This window comes from Eschscholzia californica, unplaced genomic scaffold, assembly GCF_041429995.1.
Source record: "Eschscholzia californica isolate CP2 unplaced genomic scaffold, dmEscCali1.0.p SCAF_5, whole genome shotgun sequence".
NCBI classification, from domain to species: Eukaryota; Viridiplantae; Streptophyta; class Magnoliopsida; order Ranunculales; family Papaveraceae; genus Eschscholzia; species Eschscholzia californica.
In genome coordinates, this window is record NW_028238472.1 from 22,813,908 (window position 1) to 22,838,044 (window position 24,137).

At 36.7% G+C, this 24,137-nt stretch overlaps 1 long non-coding RNA gene across 2 annotated transcripts; it reads right to left on the reverse strand.

Annotated features, from left to right (window-relative positions):
- Window positions 1–21,521: 21,521 nt before the first annotated feature.
- LOC147537855 (uncharacterized) lies at window positions 21,522–23,662 on the reverse strand. 2 transcript variants are annotated; one of them, XR_015226423.1, is made up of 3 exons: window positions 23,338–23,599; window positions 22,260–22,974; window positions 21,522–22,020 (listed from the first exon to the last, which is right to left on the reverse strand). It is a non-coding gene; the product is annotated as an uncharacterized LOC147537855 (long non-coding RNA). The 2 variants fall into 2 exon arrangements; XR_015226422.1 differs by lacking the exon at window positions 21,522–22,020 and having other exon boundaries at window positions 22,033–22,965; window positions 23,338–23,662.
- Window positions 23,663–24,137: the final 475 nt, after the last annotated feature.

The window sequence follows — 24,137 nt, forward strand, 5'->3', positions numbered from 1 at the left end:
GATATCTCCTTAGGGTTTAGTTTATATAGCCACTAAACCCTAATCCCACCGCCTCACCGACTCTCTCTTTACAACCGACATTAAACACAGATACGCTAATACTAATAACCGACATAAGTCTAGCTTCACATTCCAGCTCTGTCTCGGAGCCCAGCTTTGCCTCAGAGCACTGCTTCGCATACCAGCTCTGTCTCAATAATCAGCTCCGCTAATGGGTCCAAACTTCGGTAGGTTGTACCGGGTTCGATACCAATCCATATTCGAGTCACTTCTTACATAGCTCTTGAGAATTGTTGCAAGTAAGAACACTATAATCAACATAGAGTAATAGAACCTGAATAGAACTGTCGTTGAGCTTCACAAAGATAGCGTTATTTGTCATGATCCACAAATGGGTCATAAGTTGACTGAGGTAAATAAGTCAACAAAGACTAAAAGGCCAATGGGTCAACCCATATTAAGTCAACATGGAGGTTGAAACTGAAAGAGGTCTGGCAGTCAATCACCTAACTAAAGGGTCGGTAGGTATGATTATCTTGGGGGCCTTAAGCTTTGTCTTGTCTCAAATGCAACCAGGTCTTCCCTCGAATTTAACAGAAGACTAGAGGGATCCAAGTAAGTAGGCCTGATACCTCAATCCCGAAACATAAGAGGGGGGGGGGGGGGTGTGGGGGGGTGGGGGGGGGGGGTGGGGGGGGGGGTTGAAGTGTGCATAATGCTTACCGACTTAATCATGAAATCCTACCAATGATCTCTATCAGTAAGGATATTAAGTATTTATTAAACTTGGGCTTTAAGAGTCTTTCAAAGAGGAAACAACACTTAAAAAATCTACAAAATAAAAAAAATAATCTATCAAGAATGCTTGAAAAAGGTATCTCCTAAATATCGAAGATACGGGATAATCCCATAGAGGAATCGTAATATCTTCAAGCTACGAAATAAAGGTATTAATGCTACTGGTGGATCTCAGCCGCCTAATCATCTTTACAGTCGGTTAGAGCAGCTTATAAAAGGTAATCAAATCGTTTCAAAGTAGACACGTTTAAAACACAATCACAAAGAGCGAACATACTCTCCCAGTCAATCGACTGATACTCCAAGGTTCACTCCATATTCATTATTTTTAACTACAGGGGCAATCTGACTATCTTGAGCATCAGAGAGGTTTCTTAGTTCTTTGCAAGTTTCTCCACCGGTTCGTGAGGAGCATATCGAGATTTAAAGCAACAGTCTCACTATTTTGTCTGTCCAAGAAGATAAATTTGGACATCTGCAAATTAGTGCTAGAAGGAGGCTGACTCTAGCAATATCACTATCGTTCGGTAACCCAAATCTCAACTCGATTCCTCGTAGAATCAAACCTTATTTTACTTTTTCAAACACTTTAAAAAGTTGTGGTGACTCTGGAAGAAGATATAGCTAATGAGGCAGAACGGCTCAGAGCATAGGTGAAAAACTGCGAGATCCCGAAAGCTCGAAATGAGGCAGCTTGTGAAAAAGTCAAAGAGGCTGGGAAGCGGATGGAAAATATAAGGACCCTTCCACAGAACCTTTTTTCGACCATTGCTAGTGCTTTCACGCCTCGTCAAAGTAGCTTTGAAACAATGAAGTTGCTGCGCTGGTAGAGCGAGGAAAGAAGAAAAAAGATGCAAGACCAGAATGAACGCATCTGGACCTCCCAAGAAGGAATCACCCCAAAAGTTGAAATCAAAGCAGAGGGTGTCAAATCCGACCCCACGAAACCAGAGGGATGGGACGACCTTTCGCTAAATGATGCTGTCATCCATCAACTAACCGAACTCACTACACTGTACGAAGAAAAGAATACGCTAATAAGGGTCAAAATAGTCCCACCTCCAATGAGGTCTGAAATAATTTAGGCACAAATGCCAAAAATCTTTTAAGTACCCAAACTTAGAAAGTTACGATGGATCAAGAGATCCAAGCGTATCCGTACAGAATTATAAACCTCTTGCAGTCGGATCCACCAATTATAGTACAAAGCTGTTGAAGTCGGATCCATCTAATCATTCGACGAGCTTGTGTCGGCCTTTTGTACTGCTTTTCAGGGTAATCGAATAATGGAGAAAACCGGCGAAGACATGTTCAATATCGTACAAGGAAAGGGAAAATCGTCGGCAAGCTGCTGGCAGAGGTTCCAAAATGAGATGGTCCAAATACCTCCCCAAAACTCTGACATCATCCATATAGCCTTGAAAACAGGTTTGTGGCAGGTCAACATACTTAAAGAGATACTTAAGGGACGAACCTCCCCCCTTGAGTGGATTTATCAAAAAATAGAAGAAAGCTATAGAATATTTACAGAAATCACTAAATCCCATTGGAAAGAGAACAACCAAGGAGAAGTGAAAGAGAAGAAGATCGGCAGGATCGATATAAGAATACGGCCAAATATGAATCTTATATCCCACTAACTCGAAAGAAAGGGTATTAGAGATAACTAAGGGACGAACCTTCCCTCTTCAATGGATTTATCGAATAGTTCAATCTGCGGTAAAAATACAAGAAAACTATAGAATATCGAAAGAAATCACTAAACTCCCTGTGGAAAGAGAACAACCAAGGAGAAGTTAAAGAGAAGAAGATCGACGCGCTTATAAGAAGGATCGATATAAGAAATCCGACCAAATATGAATCTTTTATCCCACTGACTCGAAAGAGAGGGTAATATTAGAGATCTTGGTGCAAAAGAAAATGATCTAATTGCCAAAACCCAATCCTGACAGAAGATACTTCGGTCCAAAAGATATGAATGCTTGGTCTGCTTTCCACAAAGAATACATGCATAAAATTGAGGATTGCAAGCACCTCAGAAACCTCATAGAGGAGTTGGTAAGAAAATGAGAGCTAGAGTGATATGTCAAGCAAGAATATCAGGCTCTAACATCCGCGTATAGAGTGAAAGGAGGAGTGAGATAAGGGCTGGATACAAAAACCCTTTTTCACTTCTGCGACAAATAATCCAGGAAGAGAAAAGAGGCCCAAAGAGGACTGAGAACTATCAACACCACTACCAGTGGCTCGACGCTGGGAGGAAACACAAAGAACGCTCACTGGAAATATGTGAACGAGGCTAGGGGACCATCCCTAGTGTTCAGAAAATCTGAAGCCAAAACTCCTCTAATGATCTTCACAGATGACAAGCTGCTCAAGGTAATAACCCCAGAGAATGATCCTATGGTAATTAATGCAACAATGACAATGAGTGTAAGTAGAATCAATATGGTCGATAGTTGAAGCTTTATCGACGTCATGAGCAGGGCTTGTTTCCAACAGCTGGGCGTGAGCCCAAATTATTTGAAACTATACGATGCATACCTAGCAGAGTTTGGTGAGAGAAAAATACTCACAGATGGAATAATCGACTTACCTTTGGCAATTGGAGAATGAATGGCTAATAGGGTAATCATGGTGGAATTCATTAAAGTCGAAAGACTCACTGCTTATAAAGTCATCTTAGGAAGACGTTTTATGCCAGATTCATGAGCAATTGACTCCATCCCTCGTTTCATGATAAAGTTCTCCACCCCGGGACCAACTTCATAGGATTCAACAAGAGTAATCAAAGCCTAGCCCGAGATTACTACTTAATCTCGATTCAAAATTACAAGACACCGGAGGAAAAACTTAAAGAGACTGACATATGTGACATGCAGTAATAAAATCCCGGAAAACCCGGTAAGCAAGGAGAAAGGAAATAAAAACCCAATTTTTTTAATATAGCAAATTGGTGGAAGTAACAAAACCCGGTTGGCTTGAATTGTTTAAGGGAACTTGTTTGTAATTTTTTTATAAAATCCAATGTCTATTGTGTATTGGTCTCAAACACAGATCGATTGTTTGATGATTGTGTCTTTTGGCATAATTTTTTGTCCACTTACATGTCAATTAGGTTTATGCTATAAAGGTTTATCTTAGTCAAAGGTGTGATCTTTTATGTCTGTTGAAAATGAGAAATATCGTTTTATTATCAGGGATAGTATTGACATACATCGCCATAAATTTCATATGAATGAACATTTTGCGTTATAGATTCATATTACTGGGTTAATCTTATGATTTGACAAGTTATGAAGACTTTAAATTGTAAAATAGAGTCCAAAGATAGTTAGTTGGTTTGTATGCATTTCGGGTGTTTGGTGAAATGCTTTAGTGGACTCCAAAGTGCCGATAGGACATCAATAGTTCAGTTTCATGTGCTTTATGAACTATTTCTTCGTAAGAGAACTCTTGACAGTGTTGTAACTATTAAATGATCATTTTTTCTTTGTATATTTCAGTAGGACTACTGTACTGCAGTAGGGAGCTTGAAGGGAGGTGAAGCTTAGTCTCGAGACACCACTTGAGGCGCAATAAGAGGTAGGATACTGTAAATCTTACTTGGAGGATAAGTATTCCCTGTTTCACCATTTTATATATATTTAGGTATTATCAATGAATATCTACTTTTAGAGTTTTTCACTTGGTGATGTGAATGTATATTGTGGTCTACGTAATGAATGTTTATTTTGGAAGGCGAACCTATTTTCAAAAGAGTTACTTGAAATGGTTTTTCTAAGGGTCAGGGTTCGTAAAAAATTATTGAATTGTGTATGTATTGTAATCACGTGGTGGCAAAATAGAATGAGTTGTATGATGACATGATGGAACAATTCCCTGAACCATGTTACCTGTAATGATTTTTTGACCTCAGACATTGGTCGGTCCCCTTGTTTAGTCTTCTGTTATAAACTAGCCATGAATTCATGTGAAGGGCTACATTTCGGTGCCTAAGCAGTCGAGTGGTAGAGACTGTTCTAGTTTACCCAAAATGGGAGACAAGAGAGATGGGAGTTTGAGTATTCTGACCCATGGGGAGAATAGGGGACTGAGCAGTATCTTGTTTGTTTATTTATTCGGCTAAGTCACTGTGAATTGTGGTATGAATTCTTGTGTGATATGTGGTTAAGACTTACAATGTTTTCACCGAAATGAAATAGGGTGTTTACCCAAGTTTTCTTTAGACAACTTAATTAATTTTTGAAAGTGGAAACTCGTAAAAATTTGATTTTAAAAAGGTTTACCCTACCTTGAGACATAACAACGTTCTTTACCTTTGGTGTATGTTATCTGTTAGGAGGGTTCTACTCTTGTAGATTAGGGAGCCATCAAGATCATTTAAAATTATTATATATGTTCATGCATATGTTTGGATATTTTTCAAATTGTGAATGAACTACCTTGAGAGGTGGTCTCAGATCTGCCGGAGAGAGGACGGTCCTTAAGACGAGATAGGTGTATCGCAATAAGAATTCTAAGCGTATCATTGTTTTGGTGGGAATGATTATTCGATGTGTAATCACGAGTTAGTCGGATAGGTAATGATGACGAAGGGAGAGTTGCAGAAGCTCTTACCGGGGTAGACGTAGATCTATGTGTACACTACAATAGTCAACTAGTTAGATAAGGCACTGCCTACCTACACATTAGAAAAGGCCTACCTGTTCTTCCTAGCAGGTGATCCCGACTAAAGGCACATTCAGTCGTGATCTTGGTAAACTAGAGGAACTATCTTGCTGGATTGCTTGCAGGATGTGCATGATGATATATCTATATTAATATATCACTTAAAGCTATATTAATCTAACTTGATTTTCGAGTTATCTCACTCCTTCCTTTGTTTTGTTCAAGAAATGTTGACCCGAATTGACATAGTTTACTTTGTTACATTATGTAAGGTCAAATATAATTTTCTGTCAATTATCAAAACATTAATATTATATATGTATATTTTGAATAAATGAGGATCGTTTTCTGTCTTTTTTGTGATTGTATACATGTAAATAGTATGCACCTTGTCACTTTTACTTTGATGCTATTGATATGAGATTTCCAGGTTATCTTTCTCTTTAAAAAAGTATTTTTGGATTACACATTTTCTGAGCAAGTCGACTAAAGACATATCTTGAAATGGTTTAAACTACATTCGATTTCCGTCGCGTTTGTTCTTAAATTGTAACCCATGGTAAGAGCTTTGGCTTGGGTTTGTACTTGAGACTTATCTGAGTGAGATTTAGATCGATTTCTTTTATAAATTGCCCTGACAAATTGCGTTTCGGAACACGAGGCAACACAAGTATCATCATTTGATTTTCTTGGGGTCGAGGTTTTTCTTGATCCCACGATCCCTAGGTTACTTAACCGTCCATTCTTTGATCACGCGATTTTGTCACGTGCCTTCCTTTTAATGGTTTGTCATCCTTGGGACTTTATTACCGCAGATCTCATATCATCAACATTTATTTCGTCTGTGACCATGTTAGAGGTTTGCCATTATTTCCGCCGAAAGTACGCAGCATTCGCCGGCTCCAATGCATTTTGATTCCCTTTCTAATCGGTCATGCCAAAATCGCAATTGTTTCTTCCTTCAAAATTTGCTTCACAATAGCACCAAGAATGCTAAAAAAGAACCAAACTCCAAATTTGTCTTGCAATTCCTTCCAAACTTCCGCCTCCTTTTTTCTCCCCTCAGTCATGCTTCGGGTCTTATATAAAGGGTACAGGGTGGTCAAATTCAATTGGTTGGATTTGTTGTTATCGGGGTTTACGGATTCGATTCTTGACTACTGATCATATGACACTAAAGATTATATAAATATGAAATGAAAAATTAACTTATCTTATTTGATCGAGGCGAGTGGTCACTCTTTCCTTAAGACAATCATGTCCCTGCATTGGTGCTAACGGTTCTATAGACATTTGTCTCCCAAGATACAACGATCGCGTCGTATAGAAAGAAGCACTACAATTCTATACGCTCCATCGAACTTTCCAGTTACTATGCTCTCATTGATGACTCTAGACTACTCAACTTTGTCTTCGCAAGATACTAAAGGCTGTCCAAAACTTATATTAAAAACCAAACCAAATTAGAGAATTTATAGAGTTACTCATGACTCTACAAGAGACCTCTCTATTTGGTTGTGACCATCCATAAAGTTTGTGTCTTTTCACAAGTATCTATGGAATATAATTTTACTCAAACATAAACTTATTTATAGAATAAATAATTTCCAACAATCCCCCACATGAGTGAAATTACCAACAAAAGACAGACGACATACAAAGATATGACAGACAGACAAACAAACATACATACATATGAGAGCATAACAGGAGGTACCATGCATCGGGAAAGATAGCTTTTGGCTTTGAATCTTCCGTAGTGAATAGATACCGGGTTTACAAGGACCTTAGTGAAATATGTCTTGAACTGGGTCCTATGAACTGTAAACCGATGCAGTAGCTATCACACATGACACTCCTTATAACCTTCTGTTCTCGGTTGTGTTCATTTCGGCCTTGAACATTCTCGGGTTTCATGAGCGCTTTAGAGAAGTCGGCCATTAGGACCTTCTCACGGAACCGGCACCAGTTCACACTCATATAGGTGATCTCCTATTAAAGGTATCCTGTTATACCCCATTTAGAAAGAAAAATTCTCAACTATAGGAATCATTAAAAGATAACCTTATCCTCACTTATTACAGGCAGCACCGATTCATCGTAGAAATGGGTAAGAGAATATGCTCTTTCGGTGTTACTGGCGAGTCAGTGTATAACTTCAGTTTCCCGTTGAACCTAGATCTTGGGATCTCCAGTCAACTAGGTTGGGTTTCCGTTATGACTTTACTCATTTACTTTAGGCCATAGTCCCATTTCCCTTGATGATAATTGCTCGTTATTGACAAACCCTTACTAATTAAATTTCGTTAGGTTGTCATTCAATTTTACATGCATGCATAACTAATTCACATTGTCAAACTGTGTAGAGCAATTGTTTAATGGTATTATTATGCCAACGAATATACCATAGCTTACCATATTCCATTTTCGAATATCTTCAAAGAAATTCATTTTTCTTATGTTAATTATCTATGTCAATTGACATCCGATATGTGGTTTTCGACAAACCGATTGGACATTCATTTAGTTGTATTAGTCTAATATGTTGGTATATTTATTGTTCGTAGTAAGCAACTAATCAAGAATTGTATCTTATACCAGTTTGTAAGCTTCCATTTACATTATTTGGAACTCTCTATCAATACGATTTCAGGGTATTACCTTTTTTTAAAGTGTTTGCTTAACATCTCATTTTTCTATTTTCTATATAGAATGAGGAGATGTGTAGTCTTAACAGAGTTTCCTCAAAGATCATGTAAAACAGTGTTAACTACAACTTCCTTTTAATATTAGGTCGGCCGCCCTAATCCTAAATTGTTACGCTTTACATTCGAGTTGATCGATTTCAATGTAATTAAGAGTTCTTCCTCTTAATCATATCACTTGAAGTATTCTTATGGTCTTACACTCTTACCAATAAGAATTTTGAGCACATATAAGTACTTTTGTTCTACAACCCCTTGTATTGATATTATTTCACTAAAAAGTTTATGAAAACATTTTTTTTTTATTTAGGGATTACACCCCCACATTAAATGTAAACACGACTATGAGATAACATTGCTCTACACATCTCCCTTCATGGGAAACTCTCCCACATTTCTTCGTTGTACGTAGTCGTGAAGCCAAACTTTGGCCAATGTTCAATTGGACTTACCAACTACCACAATTACTTAAGAAGAATTAGTTCTCTGACCATTGAAAGTGATAAAAATGGATACTTCAATTGGTTCATATACATCCAAGAAGTTTGATGGTCAACCTCTTCTACATGGCACTGACTTATAGAAGTCCAGTATACCTTTTTGAGAAAAACTTTGGTATAAGTTGTCATCTCTATTATTTGCATTTGAGTCGGTTGTCTAAAATGAGTCAAATAATAGTCTCCTTAGGAATAGGATACATATGTACGATCCTGCTTGTTAGCAACTGATGCTTTGTTTTGGGTTCTATTCTTGCCTTGTCCATACACAGTGGAGGAAACTACAGATTGATAAGGATTTCTATCCCTAGCAGACTTGGGGTCCTCCACAAATGAGCCATCCATGAACTCTCAGAAGATGTTTTGCTTTCGTGTATTTGTCTGTAGAGTAAACTCATTCCTTCTCTCATATTTATAGTGGAAGTTTTCATCGTTAACTCTGTTTTCCTTTGCAAACTTTTGATGACCTCTCACAATGGAACTGCCAGAGCTACTATCCATGATGAAGAGAATCAACACATAAACTCATTCCTGATGCAATTGAGAATGCCATCATAAACTCATTTTTCTCTGAAATCTCTTGAACAAAATCATGAGAAATCAAGTTCTTATTTTAACAACAAAGATCATCTTGTTTATGATCAGTATCTTGAGTGAATCTAAATCATCAATTTCTTGGAGTTTCGTTTTCAAGAGAATTTGAATTGGCACAAAGACTCTAGTTGGACGAACAGTTTCAACCGATGCATGAAATTACAGTGTAAACAGAACATCTTATGAGCTATAAACTTTGTTCATCAAATGTCGAAACCACTTTCGAATTAATCAAAATCGGCCAACATACAAATCCTCCACATTAATGCAACTATGACATACCATAGTTTCACACTTCCCCCACATTTCATGACTATAACTAAGTTGTCATGAAACCAAAACTCAACTTAAGTTAGAAAATGATGCCACTTATAGTATCATCTAATATTGTAGGTTTATTACCTTTATTAGTGCAATTACTCTTAGACCAAAAGAAGTGATGGTTGGTTGAGATGTTCTTCTCCCTTTCCTACTTAGGGAATTTCAATAGATGTTATCTACTTTTTGTTCTTTGATGAGAATCAACTAATCAAGTTTTAGTTATAATTATGAAACATTTGACCGCCCAGGCGCCCAACAATTCAAGCTAAATGGAATGTGTAACTCCATGAAATTCCAAAAATAAAAAATAAGTCGCTGTTAGCACTTAAACAGTGAACTCATCATCCATTTCCTTAACATCCACTACTGATGTTAACTTATTAAATATGATCATGAATATTCCTAATGAAGTCATAAAATACTCACTTAATTCACAGTTTCTCATAGTAGTGGCATACATATCATCAAAGGGACCATCATACAAGTTTTCAACACTTCATCTCTGAGCCGTGGCAGGAGAAGGAAGATGGAACATATTCTTTCCAATTAGACACAGTGTTTGATGGGCCACAGCTTATCGATCTTTTTTATCATTCATGCAGATGTTGATGATCTGCTTGATGAGTTCATAACAAATTGAACAAAACCTCTGTTGTAGGTAGGAAAACCAATGTTCTTGCTGGTTCACATCTTGGTGGCAGTATCGGAAGAGTTCTTACCCCAAAGCCGCTCCCATCATCCCACTCTCAACACCAATATTTTTGAGAGTCTTTCGTATTTAAGAAGTATGGTACCCTCAAATTTATTTTGGTTTGTTCATACTCATTGTTGCATAGAATCGTGCTAGTTGAAGCAGTAGGCATGGGCGCTACAAGAAGGGACTTTCTCACTCCATTCTTGGAGACCATTTGTCTAAGAGTAGTCCAGTCCCACCAGCCTGATGGTTTCATATGATCTCATTCAACCCTCAACTAGTTACAAAAAATAAATAGAATCTATGACATTGCGATTTCATGTGTTAATTGCTTGACCTTGAGAAAAAGTAAAATTGGTTCGTAATTTGGATAACTTGGAGGTAGAGTTGGAAACCTCAAAATTTTAAACATTAAAAGACTTTTTTGAAGGTTTTCTGTCACCAAAATGAAACGGTGTATCACATGAAAATGTCCCAATGGTCAGTCATTTGTATTTCTCATTCTGAAGGGTTAACTGCTAAAGTGCAGACCTTTCCATTAACATTCTCTTCTTTCCTCCATTAATTTTCCGAAGGAACTTCCCCTCATCGTGTCTAATTATGTTCACGATATATAAATGTTTTATTAACGAAGTAAATTAGGAATTTAGGTTTAGTCATGAAACATTTAACATTACAGCAACTCACGCCAAAAATATACCAAATTAAATTCTAAACAAGATATTTTTGGTTCTGCACTAAAAGGTTCAGTCAACCATTTACATAACAGAAATTGAAAACACTTAGTAAACTTTTAGTAATTTACTCATACCAGTGTTTATAGCAGCATACTGGTGTCAATGATTAACAGTGCCGTCAGAACTTTTTACTTTTGATGGTGGGTGGTAACAGGAGAAAAGATAAAATATAAATTGGTGTCTCCCCAACATGAATGATAAGGATCCAGTAGCAAACTAAAACTAATATGAATCGGGAATAGTCAAGAAACGAATCCAAAAACGATGATTGTCTTAAGATTGTTGTTATCGGGGTTTACGGATTCGATTCTTGACAACTGATCATATGACACTAAAGATTATATAAATATGAAATGAAAAATTAACTTATCTTATTTGATCGAGGCGAGTGGTCACTCTTTCCTTAAGACAATCATGTCCCCGCATTGGTGCTAACGGTTCTATAGACATTTGTCTCCCAAGATACAACGATCGCGTCGTATAGAAAGAAGCACTACAATTCTATACGCCCCATCGAACTTTCCAGTTACTATGCTCTCATTGACGACTCTAGACTACTCAACTTTGTCTTCGCAAGATACTAAAGGCTGTCCAAAACTTATATTAAAAACCAAACCAAATTAGAGAATTTATAGAGTTACTCATGACTCTACAAGAGACCTCTCTATTTGCTTGTGACCATCCATAAAGTTTGTGTCTTTTCACAAGTATCTATGGAATATAATTTTACTCAAACATAAACTTATTTATAGAATAAATAATTTCCAACAGGATTTACTTGGGTGCTAAATCCTCCCATACTTTATCTTTTAATATTCAAATTTTCCTTCTCATCAGAGTACCATAGCTTCTAGAAATCATGGGCATGGTCCAAACACCCATTGATACAAGCAAATGGAAACCTAGCCCTAGCCATATCTCAAAATTAATGTTGATGATGCATTCAAAGATAAGATAAAACAGGTCGGATTAGGATTAGTTGTTCATGACCATAATTCAAAAATTCTCAAAACAAAAATGATCAAAGGCTGGGTGCAGAAATAGTGGAGAAGGTCAAGCTAAGGTCATGGTAGAAGCTGTCAAGTGACCTAAAGAGTTGAACTTACGTCAAGTAATCATACTAAGTAGATAATCAAGGGATCATTCAATACTTACAAGGAAAAAAATCCAATGAGTATTGGATTTCTTAAGCTACCTTCGAGGAAATAGAAGAATCAACTGAACAACTTAGCTCTATCATGTTTTCATTTTGTAACGGGTCTTTCAATGATGAAGGTGATGTTGGTTAAAAGATCTCATGTTTTAACCGTTAGAACCTGGTTTTTAGAGCAATTCCAACCCGAGACGACTCAGGGCCAAAATTTAAAATTTTGGACCTGGGCCAACAACTCCAATCCGAGTCAGAGGGGGCTGAGTTGAGGCTTAGCCCCAACTCTCTCCTTCTGTCGACCCAACAGTTTGGGTCGGCTAAAGGCCCCAACATGTCATGTTGGGGACCCTAATGGTCCCATGAACAAATTATTATTTTTGTAAATATAATTAGTTTTAAATCTTTTTATTTAGACTTTATTAATTTTAATTTGTTTTTTAAATTCTAACAAAAACTAACAAATTAATAATTAAATCACATCCCATGTGCCGGTCCTCGAATAATTCCCCAACCTTGTAATTTTTTTTATTCCGAAACTAATTCAAATACGTGTTTCACATATACACAGGACCACACACATTTTTTGCACATCCACGAGTTTCCTACACGTACAAATTTTGGGTTAAAAAAGTATTTTTGAGACCTAAGTTAGTCGGGGGCAGTTGCTCATCTTGATAAGAATAAGATAGATCTTTCACCAAAATTAAAAAAAGAAATTCAAATTACATATAGTGGGGTCCACATGCATGATATAATTGTTATCACATGGGATAGGATTTCACCATTTGTTTTTTTTTTTTTTTTTTGTTGAATAGTGCATTATATTGCTCAAACTAAATAACTATTACAGTAATGTTTATATAAAAAGAAAGGAACATTCTTCCAAGTTTGTCGCTTGATCTTCTTCCTGGCCCATTTCGCCAGCTGGTCAGCTTGAGAGTTAAGGCTCCTATTGGCATACTTGTAAATGACACTGTCAAAATAATTCCCTATATCCTGAATTTTATAGATATAAGTTGTTGATTGCCACTGGATTCTGTGCGTGTTATCTTGGAGGTGCTATATAAGATTGTAGTTATCACTTTCGATGACAATATTTTTGTATTCATTGTCCTTCGCCCATGTTAATCCTCTTAGAATAGCAATTGCTTCGCTCGCTTCACTGGTTCTGGCTCTGGAGAAATCTGCTTGTATAAATTTTGCTTCTGCACTATGAGCTATTAATCCTATGCCTATACTTGTTTCTGCTGTAGTAAACGACGCGTCTACATTGATTTTGATATACGGGTTATCTGGAGGTTTCCATTTTTCTACTTTCTGGCTGCTGTTTCTTGAGATTTTTTCTTGTTTTTCCGGAAATTGATGTATCCTATTGATAATTGAGTTTGTGTCATTTGTAATTTTTTGAAAACACCCCTCACATCTATTCTTCCAAATTATCCACAGAATCGTTGCGAAATGTGTATTTGTTTTCGTATTACACCTGTGCTGCGATTGTTGCCAAGAGAAGATCCATTCCTGTATGGAGGTAATATTCTCTGAGATAATATTAAAGTGAAACCATACTTTTTTGGCTATTGTGCAGTGAAGTAATGCATGCTCCATAGATTCAGTTTTCGTGCATATATGACACTGAAATATGTTGCCTATGTATTTTCCTATGCGTTCTTTAACTGGTAAGGCATTGTTGCAAATTTTCCAAATGAATAGCTGTATTCTTGGTATTATTGGTGGATTCCATATAAATTTCCAGTTGTAGTTGCTCGGGATTGTTGTTATATGTTCTCGTCTGAGATGGTTATACATAGACTTAACTGAGTATTTTCCAGATTCTGTGAGTCTCCATTTCATTTCATCTTTTCCATTCATATGAACGGGGATGGATTTTATTAGATTTTTAGTATTCTCGTCAAAAATCTGGTTTAGCAAATTTTCATTCCATTCATTATTTTCAATTAATTGTGATACTTTGGTCAGATTAGAGTGATTAAGGTTTATGATAGGTTCATTAATATTGGGAATCAATATGTCTTGACATATATTTATATCTTCTCCCGAGTGGACTTCCCAAATGGATAGGTTCTTGATTTGATCTAAGTTTTTGTTTATGTTTTTCCATATCCATGAGTGATTTTGTCTTACCGGACCTGGATAATTTGAGTTCGGATAGTATTTTGCCTTCATAAATTTCACCCATACAGCTTTAGGGTCCGTGATGATACGCCATGCCTGTTTACTTAACATGGCTTTGTTATCCAGATCTGGGAGATGAATGCCAAGGCCTCCTAGATCCTTAGGAAGACAAATAGAGTTCCACGCTTTCGTGTATGTGCCTTTAGACTTACCCCACCAGAAAGACTTTTGGATAGTCTTCATGCTTTTGCTTACACTTTTTGGAATTGCGAAGCATTGCATCTGATATCGGGGTACGGCTGCTGCGACTGCCGAAATGACCACCGTTCGACCTGCTTGAGAAAGAAAGGAATTGTTCCATTTTGTAAGTTTTCCATTTATTTGATCCAGAATTTCTTTGAATACTCTCGTCTTATGAGTACCTATAAATAATTGGGCTCCCAGGTACTTTTCCGAGGTGGAAGCGTATTTGACTTTGAGTGCCCTCATAATCATCCGTTTGAATTTAGGGTGGGAGTTCTTTGAGTAAAAAATGTTCAATTTAGCATAGTTTATCATTTGTCCTGATGCCTCACAGAAGGTGTTCAGAATCCGTTTAAGAGTCGATACATTCTCCAAAGAGTTTCGCCCAAAAATAATACAGTCATCTGCAAAAAGTAAGTGATTAATCTCAAAATTATTCCTATTACTCGGAAAACCTTGGAATTTAGCATCCCCCATTTCTGTGTTAATAAGGCGGCTAAGCCCCTCCATAGCCAGAGTGAACAGAAAAGGCGACAAAGGATCTCCCTGTCTAATTCCTCTCGACGGGGAGAAAGTTTGCCCAGGTCTCCCGTTCACAAGAACTGCCATAGAGGAGGACGAGATACAGTTCTTGATCATTTTAATCTAGTGATCCGAGTATCCTAATTGCTTCATAATGTCTATGAGGAAATTCCACTCCAGTTTGTCAAAGGCTTTCGACATGTCAAGCTTAAGGCCAAAATATCCTTTGGGCCCTTTGATCTTTTTATAAGAGTGGATAATTTCCTGACCAATGATAATATTATCCGAAATCTGTCTCCCCGCGACATACGCTGCCTGAAACGGGGAGATAATCGAGTTCAGAGTATGTTTCATTCGATCTGCTAAAATTTTGGTGATTATCTTATAAGTGGTATTCAGCAGACTAATGGGCCTGTAGTCTGCTGGGGAGTTCGGGGTGGGGGTTTTTGGTATGAGACAAATATGAGTATGGTTGGTATCTTGCGGTAGCTCCGCAGTCTCAAAAAAAGAGTGAACCAGTAGGTAAATGTCGTTGCTAATAGTATCCCAATTCGATTGGAAAAAGAAGTGAGGGTATCCATCCGGGCCAGGAGCTGAATCCTTCTTCAGCCAATTAATGGCTCTATTAATTTCTTCCTGATCTGGAGTTTTAGTAAGAGTTATATTCTGCTCGTTCGTAATGGTTTCTTTGAAGAGATTAAGAATTTCCGGGTTACCAATATTGTTAGTAGACGAGCTAATGTTCTGAATGTGACTAGAAAAAATTTCCTGAATGTCATTTATATCTTCATGCCATTCACCATTTTCATCTTTTATTGCTAAAATTTTATTATTTCTTCCTCTCTGAATGGCCTGCGAGTGAAAATATTTAGTCTTTTTGTCCCCTAGGTTGATAAAATTATTTCTGGATTTTTCTTTCCACAGGCTCTCCTGTAACTCGTACATCTCTTCCAATTTTGAGATGAGTCTATACTCTTCCTCTTTGTTTTTACAGTTTTGTATGGCTTTAATCGTTTGAGTAATATTATTGTCAATGTAACCAAAGACCTTTTTGTTCCAGTTCGTCAGGTGAATGCTTAAACGTTTAAGATTAGATTGAATATTTTCATTCGTATAGTTTTGTCTAGTACTGTCCCATTTTTCCGCTATAAACTCATGGCAGTCTGGATGCGACATCCATGTGCGCGCAAATTTAAACGGCTTAGACTTTGAATCATTATTTTCCTGCATCGAAAGGAGGATAGGCAGGTGGTCAGATCCTACCGAATCCAGGTGATTAATGCCACATGATCTGTATTTCTGAAGCCAGGGATGATTAGATAGGGCTCTATCTAACCTTTCCTGAATAAGCTTGTCTCCCGACTGCCTGTTACTCCAAGTAAATGGGTTTCCTTTAAAACCCATATCCATGAGTTCTAGTTCGTTGATGATTTTGGTGATTTTCGGCGTCAGAGAATTAGTGGAGTTTGTTCCTCCCCTTTTCTCCTAGGGGTCTAGGATGATATTCAGATCACCAATAACAACCCATGGAATGTCTGGGCCCGGATTAATTTCTTTCATTTTTTTCCACGGTTTCATCTTATTTTTCTGGTATGGGCTTCCATAAAATCCCGTAATGAGGAGGTTATTCGCGACAAAATTGTCCTGAATTTCTATGTGGATAATATTATTATCCGAGTACATAATTTTTGCGTTCAAATTATGTTTCCAATACATCACTAATCCTCCTGCTTTATTGTTTGGTTCTACGAAATGACTATTATAAGTTTTTCCGATACGGATATGCTTATTGATTTGACTAGATTTATTTTTCGTTTCTGAGATGAAAATAACATCCGGGTTATGCTTCTTAATAAGATTACAAAGATGATTCTTTGTAATGTACGACGAAATACCTCGGACATTCCAGCTTAAAATGGACGGACTAACTGAAGTGGGAGTGCTAATAGCCATAGAAGAAGCTAAGGCTGGAATCCCCAACAGGCCCACCAAACTAAACCTCAGCTCCAAATCTAAAGGCCCTCTCTAATCCACCCACACCTGTAAAAAAACCTCCCAACCAAAAATCGAGGAAGAAGGAGACCAAACCCAAGAACAAAGAGTACAGGGAAGGAATCTACAGAAGAGCAGCTATAGAATAACAAAGACAGAAGAACGAAAAGAACAAAAAACAGCAACACTATAGATAAAAAAATAAAAGAGAACATACATTCAACATATATCCATTAAGCATAACTACTAGATTACTTCATTTTCTTTCCATCTAACTTATACTGGATGAAAACAACTGAAGTAATCACAAAAAACTAACCAACCAACCTAACAGAAAAACACACCTAAACAGATAAAGGATACTACCAAACATAGCAAGACAACAGGAAGAAAAAACACATAAAACAACCACTTGAAACACTAAAATTAAAACGACTAGACCAGGCTGTTCATTCTTTTCCTTCATCACGAGCATCAGAGGTTTGTCCAGGTGATTCAAGCAGTGAATCAGCAAATAGGTGACGCCTTCTTTCTTCAATACTATCAATGGACTCGGGGGGTGAGATATACCAACTAGCTGGAATGCCATTCTCTCTATCATAAGCCACCAAAGCTCTTCCTCTAAGAGCTGCCTCACTATAACCTTCTGGAATTACACTTCCTATCTGAACCTTCTCCCTCTGTTTCTTGTAAAACGACTGATATGCTTCTCCTTCTTCTACCTTGACTTCCATAAGCAACTCTGTCTCCTTTCTTTTTCCCTTCTGTCTCTGCAAATTTCGAGTTTGAGATGACCCCTCATTTTGGCTAGGAGATTTAACCACTTGGATTGCCCACTCATTGGGTATGGTCTAAGAAGGAGAACTAGTATCCATTGGGGTATTCAAACGTCTACTATTTGGCTTGATACAAGGGGTAACAGGATGTTGAACAATGCGACATAGGTGACAGATAGCTTTAGGAAACCTCAAGTAACTAAAATTTACTGGCTTACCTCCATCAGTGAATATGGAATTCAGGGTAGCCAGCAAGGGAGTACGCACATCATACATAAATTGTATGCGAATCAGAGTGTTTGGGACCATACTGAAATTTTTCGGTTGAACTTGCATAATGTATCCCATACAAGAAAAGATGACATCAAGGTCCTGCCTATTCTGTATTGCTGAAGGAAGACCTGAGAAACTGGACCACATCGGCTCATTCATTAGTTCATGAACCTCTTCTCCAAGGGGAAAATGAACCTCCTGCATTACCACCATCCATCCTCTTATAATCCACGGCCTGCCTTGATTGATCTCATTCATGACAATTTGACTTCTCGGTTTAATCACGAAAAGGTTTGGGCCTGAGTCTGCCTTGTTGATGGCACATTCTCTAAAGAATTGAGATTGCGCCGAAAGATGCTTTCTTATAAAACCAATTCCAAAATCATAAGGACAGACTAACCTTGCTAAGAAACCAGACGAGATCTCTTGAAGTTTATTTGCTGACAGAGGGCTTAGGGTAATTGATTGTAAGTTTTCCATACTCAGAAATATTCATTTGGATGGCCATTTGGTTTGCTAATTTGTTGATACTGAGATCAAGTGGGGGGGTCGACATGAACAGGAATAGAAGAAGAGGTAAGAGAAAGTAGAATTGTTCCTGATAAGAGATAAGAAAGGTATTTATATAGGCTAAGAACTTGACTGTGTTATTGGTGCATGAGATAAGTCTCTGCTTCAATGCATGCAACCATAAAGGTTGTGATGTCATCTTCTGCCTATGGAGGATAATACCCAAAAAATTTCGAGAAATGATGTCGATCTTCACCAAATTTCTAACACTTATAACACAACATAAGGGGAGACCAATCGATAACAACCAAAGGTAGAAGAAGCCGAGCGTCCGGCGCATGCTCGCATCAGGTAATGAACAGCCTAGTCTAGTGCTTAATTATTTTTTACACATGTAAATCATGCACTAAATACACTAATAAAAGCTAGAGAGAAGATAAGAGAACTTACTTGTATGAGTGTACCTCGTTCTGCCCTATTTCCTCGTAAGTTGAGTTTTGATCTTCCCTAAGAGCCTCTTCCTCTTCTTCTATCCCTTTTGACGACTATCAGTAATTATGCCTAATCTAAACGGCTGGAAATAAGTTCTTTGTGTAGATTAAGCTAGGTATAGTTTGTATTAGATCCTAGGTTGAACTAAAAACTTGCATGCAGCCTTTAGTGACTCTTGTTCACGAAGAAAAAATGAAATCTAGGGTTTGTTTTAGGAGAAAAAGGAGAGGGGAAGGGGATCGCCTGATGACGTCACGCGACACTCTCTCTCTCCTCAAAAACTCCTATGAGTATTATTTCGATTTCACCATTTGTTGTTTCCTCATTTAAGTTCCATAGTACTTTGGTTAAATCAAAATAAATGGCCTCGGTTTTGGGGAATAAAGAAAATTCTCCGGGGAATAAAGACTTTTCTTAAAACTAGTCAAATAAGATTGACTTTTTATGTTTCTTTTTATTGCTAAGGGGCTTCTAATTTTAGAAGATGCTATAAAAAAGGCTCCTCCATCTCATCACCTCTCTCTACCACTTCATCTTCTCGACACCTCAGCATCTTCTCCGGCGAAAGTCGCCGGCCGGCCAATTTCCCGGCCGGCAACCTTCAAACATAATTTTTTTTTTTATTTTCTCTCTCCTCTCTCTCTCTAAATTTTTTTTTTCTTTTCCCTCTCTCTCTGTAGACAGATCTAGAGAGAGAGAAGGTCTGTTCTCACGAACAATAATTGATGGATCCTTCCAATATGTAAAACCAACAAACATTCCTTTTCATTTAAGATTTTCAGTTTTTTTTTGGGGAGAAGTGACAAGAGAGAGGGCCCGAGAAGAGAGAGAGAGAGAGATTTTATATCATCCCTCGGTTCTGTCTGTCATTAAATTACCAGGTCAAAATTCATTCCTTAAAGAACCAATGAAGCAGCTCTGCTCCGTAATTTCCTATGAAATTAATTCTCATCGTAAATTACAAACAAAGACTATTTTACTACTAGTATCATATTTCCTACACCAGTAGGTAGAGAGAGCTTAGAGAGATAAAAATCCAAATTTTGATTGTAAGAAAAGACTTGGAAGAAGACTTTTACTGTGTGGTGGGACTAATAAGACTATTTCTAATAAAGATGAATAGAGTACTGGAAGAAGCAGAGGATATTGGTGGTCCAACTGATGTCAAGAAATTGAAGATAGAGAAAAAAAGAAAAAGAAGATCACAAAGATGAAGCTGGGGATGAAAATGGAGGAATTATGAAAATCTCTGACGATTTATTGATTGAAGTTTTTAAACTTGTTCATGGTAAATCCCTTTGTATATTGAAGTGTGTTGACAAGAAATGGAACAAATGATATCTCAAAATGAACAATTAGAGGAGATGATTGTTAATGTGCACTTTCTTTCCTGCTTCTTCTTTGGTGAACCCCCCTCTCCTTATTCAGATGGTTCACGAACAGACCATTGAAAACAGACCATTGAAAACAGACCTTCTCTCTCTAGATCTGTTCTAGAGAGAGAGAGAAAAAAAATTAGAGAGAGAGAGAGAAAATTAAAAAAAAAAAAAAATTTATGTTTGAAGGTCTCCGGCCGGAAAATTGGCCGACCGGCGACTTTCGCCGGAGAAGATGATGAGGTGTCGAGAAGATGAAGTGGCATAGAGAACAGATGAGATGGAGGAGAACTTTCAAAAAAATGTATTCTGTATTCCCCATAAAAATTTATTCCCCAGAGAATTTTCAAAAAAATCTGGATTCCCTCGAGAATTTATTCCCCGGAGAATTTTTTTTATTCCCCAAAGCCGCGGCCAAATAAATTTGGGGTAATTTCTATATACATCAATATATACATCATGGAAAATATGTGAAATAACATAAAATATTTGAAAATTATTATTTAGGTCAAAAAGTATACAAATACTAAAATATTTTTTTTGTCATTTTGTATAATTAATTTCTTTTACTTTTCTTTAAATTTTAAATCGATATAACTTTTGTTTGGGATGTCGGATTTCTATAAATATTGCATGTTTAGGAATAATTTTTCATTACCTTTCTAACGAGATCCACTTTCCATACTTTTTTTCAAACAAAAAAAACCTAAGAAAAAACGTCGTTTTTTCCCTTGCGTTTTTCTGCAACCATGTGTTTGCCACAATCTATTTTGCAAACAAGTGTTTGCGAACAATTTCTGCAAACATGTGTTTGCAACAATCTATTCTCCAATCATGTGTTTGCATAATGTAAACTGGAAATGTGTTTCAAAATATAGATTGCAAACATGATTTGCAAGCTTTGTAGAATATCATTTTGAGTTGCATATCTTGCAAACTCGATTTCCAAATCGAGAAAATAAACTAAGAGTGTGTGCCAACGAAATTTTGAGTTTGGAATTGATTTCGTCATTCATCATATAAAACTCGTGAAGAAATTTTGTGATCGAGTTTAAGGTCAAACCTTCAAAATTTTTATTATTTTTCTACTTTAAGATTACACCTTCAATAACTTCCAGATGAAATAATGTAGAGAGGGGGAAAAACTTGATCAATGAATCATACACATAAACACACCAAGAATCAAGAAGCAAGAAACAAATGAATAATAGGTCAATGCAAAATCGAGGGAAATAATGGAGCCATTCACGGTTTATCGAACGCTTTTGAGAAGGTTTCATATCTCCAGACATGATTCAATTCCCTGTAGTTGCATTTTTTTTAACATTTTATCGAACACCTTCTGAGCATATTCCATATCACCAAGTTTTGACAAATCCGTTGTGTAACACGAGTGCCTTGTCATGCTGCTTGTTGAGCCAATGCTAATCCGATACCACTGATCCACCAGTAATGAAGACGTGGCGGTTTTTGAGTTGGATCTTAACTGGTCTAGGGCAAACAATTATAGTTTTTTTTTAATGGAAGCTTTATCTCCTGATACCACAGTAGGAAATATAGTTGTTTAAGCAAAATAACCCATAAACCTGCTACCCCAAATAAACATACTAACCAGCTGCTAAAGTTATTAAGTATGTAAACTCCTCCTTAGGAAGTGGATCAGTGGATGGAGCAACAAAAAGTAATATAACCCGATTATTTTGGAAGAACTATCATAAAGAAGTACTGTGTGCAATTAAGAAAGAATGTATTGAGTGGCGGAGTCCACAATGTACCTTTTTGCACTCTTGGATCCCGGAATTGCATCTTCAACTTTTGACAAATCCGCTATGTAATATGAGCGCCAAAGAAAAAAAACAGTTTTAGAGTTTAGCTGCCACATCCAGCAATCAGTTCTTTCACAAATTGAAGCAGGGTCGATCATCACGGGCGGCTTCTACCTCCTCTCAGAGCTCAAGGTTGATGAACTCGTATCAGCAACTCGTAAGGGAGAGAAAACATCATCAAGGTATCCAAAGACAACTGGCAAAAGCTGTGGGATGATACTGAACCAAGAGCCAACTCCATCAACGTTAACCAATTAGAGTTCAAAACTGATCTTGAGTGGAATTTCCAAAAGATAGTCATTTATCAACTTCTGGAAATTGCGTGAGCATAAATATTGTCTGGCCCGAGAACAAAAACTGCATTTGCTGATATTGAAACTAGTTCCTGAATCTTTTCATTTGTGAATACTGCTTGGCTAGCTGAAATCTGGATTAGTTTGTCATCATTTTTATGTTTATCTTCGTCATTTGCAGGAACATCCATGTCAAACATTGACATTGTATTGATAGTGTGGAATCCATACAATATCCAAAATGCTTGAGTTTTTTTAGGAGGTATCGGGAAGAGAAGCCTGCATTTGCACTTTCATAGTACGACTCAATCGGCTCATGTGACCTGAGAATTCTGACCCAGAATTACCCCACCTGCCAATGCCTAAATCAACTAGTACAATGTCAACAATTCAATATAATATTAAAATTTAAGAGGTAATCAAACAATTCAAGGTTTCTTCAAAAGTATTGTTTGACCTAATCCCCTAAATTCTAACTAAGAATGAACAAATCAACTATCTCATATTTTCATCAAAAGAAATAGAAACCATTCTGGTAATCACATATATATGAAACAAAAACTATCAATTGGAAGCATCAATTAAAACCCAAATTTCTTTCATCAGCACAGGAACTCAAAGTAGATATTATCAGAAAGACCAAAGGAGCCTGATTTTGAATATACATAAGCAAGAAATAATAAAACCCTAGAGAGAGAAAGAGATAATAATTGTAATTTTAGAGAGAAAAAAACCTTTAATTGTAATCTGCAAAAGTGATATGATCTTTGTAGACGGTAAACCACTTCTGAATCCTGATCTTATCAACTATGGTTCCCGTCTGTGAGGCAACCAGCTTCTTCAAATCGCCGATGGTATCATCTTCCTACACTTCACTCTTACTTTCTTCCCCAACCGATCATTCAATACTACCTCTATCATCAGATTCAGAACAAGAAAAATATGTTTGAGAGTTTCATTGTCAATTCTTCCAACATTCGAAGAAGAAAAAACATCAAAGAGAAAGAAGAAAAAAACCCAAGATATGTCTGATTTCTTGAGAAAGTAGATTTTGAGTATAACGGGGGGGGGGGGGGGGTAATGTCCGAGTTATTGGTTGGGGACATTTGAAAGTCCGTGTTATTGGTTAGGGACATTTCAAATGTCCCCCAAATGTCCCTGTTATTCGTTCGGGACACGAAATTAGGGACATTTCTACATTTGAGTAAGAAAGATAATAAAAATAATTATTATTATCAAATCATATTATAATAATATTATCTTATTATTATATTACTACATTATTATATTATTATATTATTATTATTATTATATTATTATTATTATTATTATTATTATTTTTATTACTATTATTATTATATTATTATTATATATTTGAGTAAAGAAGGTAATAAAAATAATTATTATTATCCAATCATATTATAATAATATTATCTTATTATTATATTACTACATTATTATATTAATATATTATTATTATTATTATTATATTATTATTATAATAATAATAATAATTATTATTATTATTATTATT